The sequence below is a fragment of the Alexandromys fortis genome, unplaced genomic scaffold (assembly GCF_014885135.2).
Source record: "Alexandromys fortis isolate MF-2015 unplaced genomic scaffold, M_Fortis_MF-2015_v1.1 scaffold_145, whole genome shotgun sequence".
Classification (NCBI taxonomy): domain Eukaryota; kingdom Metazoa; phylum Chordata; class Mammalia; order Rodentia; family Cricetidae; genus Alexandromys; species Alexandromys fortis.
In genome coordinates, this window is record NW_026068049.1 from 2,913,905 (window position 1) to 2,919,766 (window position 5,862).

The 5,862-nt window shown below is 46.2% G+C and overlaps 1 protein-coding gene across 1 annotated transcript in view; it reads left to right on the top strand.

The window, feature by feature from the left end:
* Positions 1 to 4,643: 4,643 nt before the first annotated feature.
* The window catches only part of LOC126486852 (adhesion G-protein coupled receptor F2), a 39,632-nt gene continuing 38,413 nt past the window's right edge, over positions 4,644 to 5,862 (top strand). Inside the window, exon 1 of the mRNA XM_050119355.1 lies at positions 4,644 to 4,876. The gene's annotated coding sequence lies outside the window, so the exon portion shown is untranslated. The remainder of the gene's footprint in view (positions 4,877 to 5,862) is intronic.

Consider the following 5,862-nt stretch of genomic DNA (forward strand, 5'->3'; position numbering starts at 1 on the left):
CCAGGCTGGCCTCGAACTCACAGAGATCCGCCTGCCTCTGCCTCCCGAGTGCTGGGATTAAAGGCGTGCGCCACCACCGCCCGGCTTTTTTTTTAAATTATTATCTAGAATATACTCTTTCTACTTTGAAAAGTTGTTATAGGATAGCATGGACTCTCGACTCTGGTAGCAGCCACATATACCTTGTCATGCTCACAGCTCTCGTGTGCATCAGTAGTCCATCTGGAGGGATCAGCGTGCATCACTCCAGGCTTCTGTGAGTACACACTGTGTATCAGCAGTTCATCTGGAGGGACCAGCCTGCATCAGTCTAGGCTTATCTGAGCACACACTGTGGTGTAACACAATCATGAAGTTACAGTGCTTTTCTCAGAACACATCACTGTCATGTGAGGCCTAATGGATGTGAGGAAAAGAAACAAAATGTTATAGAGAAAGACTCAGTGTTCCTTAGCTAGGATCCATTCAACTATTTCAGCCATAAGTGACAGGAGACTTGGCAATAGCTTAAGTTCACAATGCATCAGTTTTTTTTTTTTTTATTGTAACAGCTTAGAAGCTAATGATCCCAGGTAAGTTTCCAGAAATTAGTGGTGCTATCAAGGACCAAGTGGTTTTCTAACTTCCTACACCCACCCACACCTCTAGCCCCTGGCTCAACATATTGGTGTTCTCACCCTTACCACCTCACGGTTGCAAAATGATTCTCCTAGCTGCATACACTGCATCATCCTCCCATCATAAACTCAGAAGGAAGAAAGGAAGGAAATGGAGACAAGCTGGCTAGTTTTCTAGTGTACCTAGAAAACTATTTTCATCTTCCAGGCAAATATCCTTCTTGGAATACCACTTATTCCTCAGAAGATCCCCTAAAACTTATTAGATAAAAATGATCGTCAACATATATCTAGTTCAGTGACCAGCGAAGAGGACCTGTCACAATGGTTAAAAGTCATTGGGAGTAATCAAATATGGGAAGAAGAAAGAGGAGGAGGAGGAGGAAGAAGGAAGATGAAGGAGGAGGAAGGGGAGGAGGAGGGGAAGAAGAAGAAGAAGAAGAAGAAGAAGAAGAAGAAGAAGAAGAAGAAGAAGAAGGAGGAGGAGGAGGAGGAGAAGGAGGAGGAGGAGGAGGAGGAGGAGGAGGAGGAGAAGGAGAAGGAGAAGAAGAAGAAGAAGAAGAAGAAGAAGAAGAAGAAGAAGAAGAAGAAGGAAGAAAAGAGGGAAGAAACAAAAGAAGAAACAAAAGAAGAAGGAAGAGGAGGAGAAGAGGAAAAAGGAAGAAGAGCAGAAGGAAGAAGGAGGAGAAGGAGGAAGAAGAGAAGAAATGAGGAGGATGAAGGAAAGAGAAGAAGAGGAAGAGGAAGAAGAAGAGGAAGGAAAGAAGAAGGAGAAAGCAGTATGGTGTGGGGCAGCCAATGGTGACAGCTCTACCACGGAATGTGTGCCTGATGCGATAGCATGGAGCTGAAATCACAAGGCAAGGTGGAGCCAGCCTTGGATGCTTTGGAATGCCAAGGGAGAAGCCAGTCAGGGAGGTTTGTCATGGAAAGCCTGACAGAGGAGGAGACACTCGGGACACAGGTGAGTCAGCCAGGTGTGAAGCTGTGGGTGGGGATGGGTGGAGGCTGTTCAGGCTACAATAAATGCCAACTGAAAGGCAAGGGCTGGGAACCAGTTTGTAAGGCTGGAGCAGGATGAACAGGATGGGCTAGGTTGCTACCTTGGTGGAAATGACTTGTGGGGGATGGGGGAGCACAGATCAGATTTCAACATTGGGAAATCAGTGATAAGGGAACCTATGCAGAAGTAGAGTGCTGGATTTGCCTGAGCTTTGGGTGAAACTTCCTCTAGGAAGGGTTGGGTTGAACCTGTTTGAGTATTGGAGTTACTCACAGAAGAGGGGATGAAGGAGAACATCAGGACACGACAGTGTGGACCAAAACTCGAGGCTCAACACAAGATAAAAAGCCTTCTGCAGGCTGGAGAGATGGCTCAGCCATTAGAGTCTAGGCTCACAACCAAAAAATGGAAAGCCTTCAGCGAGGCAATGCCAGAATATCACATGGGAGTCAAGAGTATGCCTTCTGCTGCAGCTGGAGCCCTGCTTTGTTGAGTGAAGGCCAGTCCCTTAAAGTTGGAAGTCCCAGCTCCGCTAATGAGAGTTGAGTTGATTTTCTCATTTGTTTCAGGATCATCTGCAAGAACACTTACAGTTTTTACAATCATGGTCTTTAGTAGATGCTTAAATGTTTCATGAACGCTGGGCGGTGGTGGTGCATGCCTTTAATCCCAGCACTCAGGAGGCAGGGGCAGGTGGATCTCTGTGAGTTCAAGGCCAGCCTGGTCTACAAGAGCTAGTTCCAGGACAGCCACGACTGTTACACAGAGTAATCCTGTCTCGAAAAACGAACAAAACCAACAACAACAACAAAAAATTGATGGACAAATGAAGTGTTAACGAAAGCAGTGCTTCTCAAATGAAGTGAGTGAATTCTCTAGGTCTGGACTGGCCCTAGATAGTCCCTGGGGCAGCACTAGAGCAAGCCGCCTTCTAGCACCCCTCATGCTTTGCAATCGCAATGCCTCTCTCAGGTCGTAATAGCGAAACTCTCAGATGTGCTTGATGCTCATGTGTCTTCTTCCCCCAAGACTGAACTCTGGAAGCCAAGGAGGCATCTGTACTCGACGGTCTGAGAAAGTCTCAAACACACACATGCTGGTTCCGATCAAATCTCCTGTTACTCCTCTCTCTCTGGCTCTACCTCAACTTTTCTCTCCTAACTTCACCTGCTATTGTTTGTTAAAACCCACCAAATCCGCTCACGCTTCCTGTATGTGCCTGCCTGGAAGTAGGGCCACCTACTGGAGCATCTCTGAAGAAGATGGAGTCTCCCTTGGCAGCCAGTGGTTGCCAGAAGTGCCTCACTGAGGGGTGGAGTTTCATAAGCCCTGCCCAAGGGTCATCTTTAAGCAAGTCTGCATATCCACATATACCTAATGTGCCAAAAATCACTCATATTGAAAAGGAAACTGTGGTTGATGAAGATGTATCTGTGGGGTTTCTTTGGTTGTAATGACGTACTAGTATGAACTGTACAAGTATGCGGTGGAGATAAATGAGAGACTTTGTACTTTTAAATCAAAACTCTCCAATTAACCTTTATATTCTCAGGTCAATTTGGAAAAACCTTCCAAAAATAAAATACATCAGAAAACAGAATTTTCCCATTTGAGCTACTTGACAAGATTTCCAGATTGGAGTATTTACCCCAAAAAGGATTCTGAAATCTAAAGTTTGTGAAAATGAAAACCAAGTCAGCACCTACCGACTCCCCCTTTATGCTCTGGTCACCCTTGGAATAGTCCAGGGCACAGAGGGAGGATGGGAGTTCTTGGGTGAGGGTTAGCATGAAAGTACGTACACTGGTCAGTTTTTGTCAGTGCAACACAGGCCTGGGCCAGCTGCGGAGAGGGAACCTCAGCTGAGAGAACGCTGTCATCATATTGCTCTGTGGTCCAGTCTAGAGGAGTAATTTTTAATTATTGATTGATGATGAGGGCCTAGTACACTGGGGATGGTACCACCCCTGGGCAGGAGGTCCTAGACTGTAGGAAAGCCGACTGAGCAAGTCACCGACAGCAAACAGTAAGTCTCATTCTTCTATGCCCTCTGCTTCAGTTCCCACCTCCACCTCCAGGTTCCGGCCCTGACCTCCCTTCCTGACGGATGATTGGCTGTAAGCTGTAGGCTGAAATAAACTCTCTCCTCTCCATGGTGTTTGCTCATGGTGTTTGTCACAACAATGGAGAGTAAACTAGGGCAGCGCGCCTCTCACTTCACTACAAGAGCTTTTCCAGGAGCGTATAAAAAGAAAAGGACATAGTCTATATAACCATGGATACAGCTTTTCAAACATGAGTGAAAACTAAAAAGATCCTGAATACATAAACAAAATCATTATCCCCTCCAACACACACACACAAATACCCCTAACCTCCACCCCCCCAAAAACAAAAACCTTTGGAAAGGGTTTTATCATTGCTTTAAGTTTCAGAAAGCTACAGTCCTGTTGTTTTTAAAGAGACCATGTGTTTGTATCCGTCAGTATCATCTAGGTTCTGCTGCGGTAAAAACTAGCTCCAAATACCAGTGACTAAGAAACAACCTTTTCTTATGCCCACTGCCAGTCGCTAAGGGCCTGCTTATCAGTGACATGCAACCCAGGTTGGTGGAGGAGCTGGCATTCTGAATTGCCGGCCACCATAGTGGATTATCTATGTCCCCATAACCACAAAGGGGTTCAGAGTTTGACTATTGCTTGGCCCTGGAAGTGAGGACCAGTAGGAATGGGTGAAGCCATGCTAGAATAATCTTAGTGTCTCCAACGCCAGCCAGCTACAGCCCTGGTGTGGACCACTTGTTTCTAGCTCCAACTCTCAGGCTCAGGTAGACTTGCCAGGTGAGAATGCAATGGCCAAGTACCAGAATCCTATGCCACCACCATAGACCTGTGTCCCTTGTCAAAGGCAGAACCTTTACTATCGGAGAGAGACAGAGAGTGTATGTGTGTCTTGGCACTTGACTCATCCTCTCTCCAGCTCTCTTCCCCTCCCACTTCAGTTGCTACTCCCAGGCAGGACCTGTCAGTCAGGCTGGGGCTCCTCTGCACATGGGGCAGCTGTCTGTGGGAGGGCGGAGGCCAGCACAGCTGCCTCAGTCCCTGGAGCTGCCATTCGGGGCTGAAGTGACTACTCAAGAGGTCCAGGAGCCCAGCTGCTGATCTGAAGAGAGATATGATGAAGGATAGCCATTGATGCCTCTTCAGCTACCAGGGAAGAGAGCAGGTGTCTGCGAGAGTCTTGTTGACCAGCCACGGTGAGTACGTCTGCATCCTCTTCCTCCCAATGACCTCCTGTGCTGAGGAATTTCAGAAATGAGCAGCTAATTACGACAGCATAGCCGGAAGGCTTTGGTTATTTAGGTCTCAATTAATAACACTCTCGGGGACTAGGGACCAAGAAGAATCTGGTGACTTAGAGGCTCTCTATTCAGCAAGAGCTCCAGGCATGGGTGATAAAAGCTTACTTCCATCCTTGGGTCTGTGCTCTCCTGACCCCAGCTAAATTTGGAAATTTAGAATTTGGAAAATTGGAATGTCTGAACATCTGATTCCATCCGACCCCCAGGTAATTTCCACATGGTTAAACACAGACGGTCATGAAGCCTTTGTCATTTTCTCCCATCACACTGTGATGTTTAATACTTAATTTTATTGTGGAAGTTTTGCCAACTTCAAAATCTCCTTGATACCAGAGGGGAATTTTTATATTGTATCAAAAAAGCCTGGAGTGCCCTCAGCCAGTGGAGGCAGGGGCATCTCCAGATCCTACACTTCCACCGAGCAAGTCTTAGCTTGCGGGGGAGGGTGGTTGTTCTCTCGGTTTGGAAGGGAGTCTTCAAGAGTCCCTTCTCTTCTTTCACCATGCGGGTCACTGAACTCAGGTTGTCCTGCCTTTCTTCACTGAGCCATCTTGCTGGCCCGCCATATTTTCACGTTTTTTTCTTAAAACCATATTGTGGTTGATTCTCTGCTTTATGCTTTCCTTTCCCGGGAAGAGTTTTTGTTAGCTGAATGCAATCTTAAAAGCTTATTTTTTATTCAAAATGTTTACTCTTTGAATTTTGACAAAATGTTTTTTCCCCCACTAAAAGAAGCTTGTTGACTGAAAAGGGAGGTTCACAGTGTCTCTCATTCTTTTGGGCTTATTTCACTAACTCTTTCAGAGTTTATCTGTATTTGTATTTTTTTTTTTTTTGGTTTTTCGAGACAGGGTTTCTCTGTGGCTTTGGAGCCTGTCCTG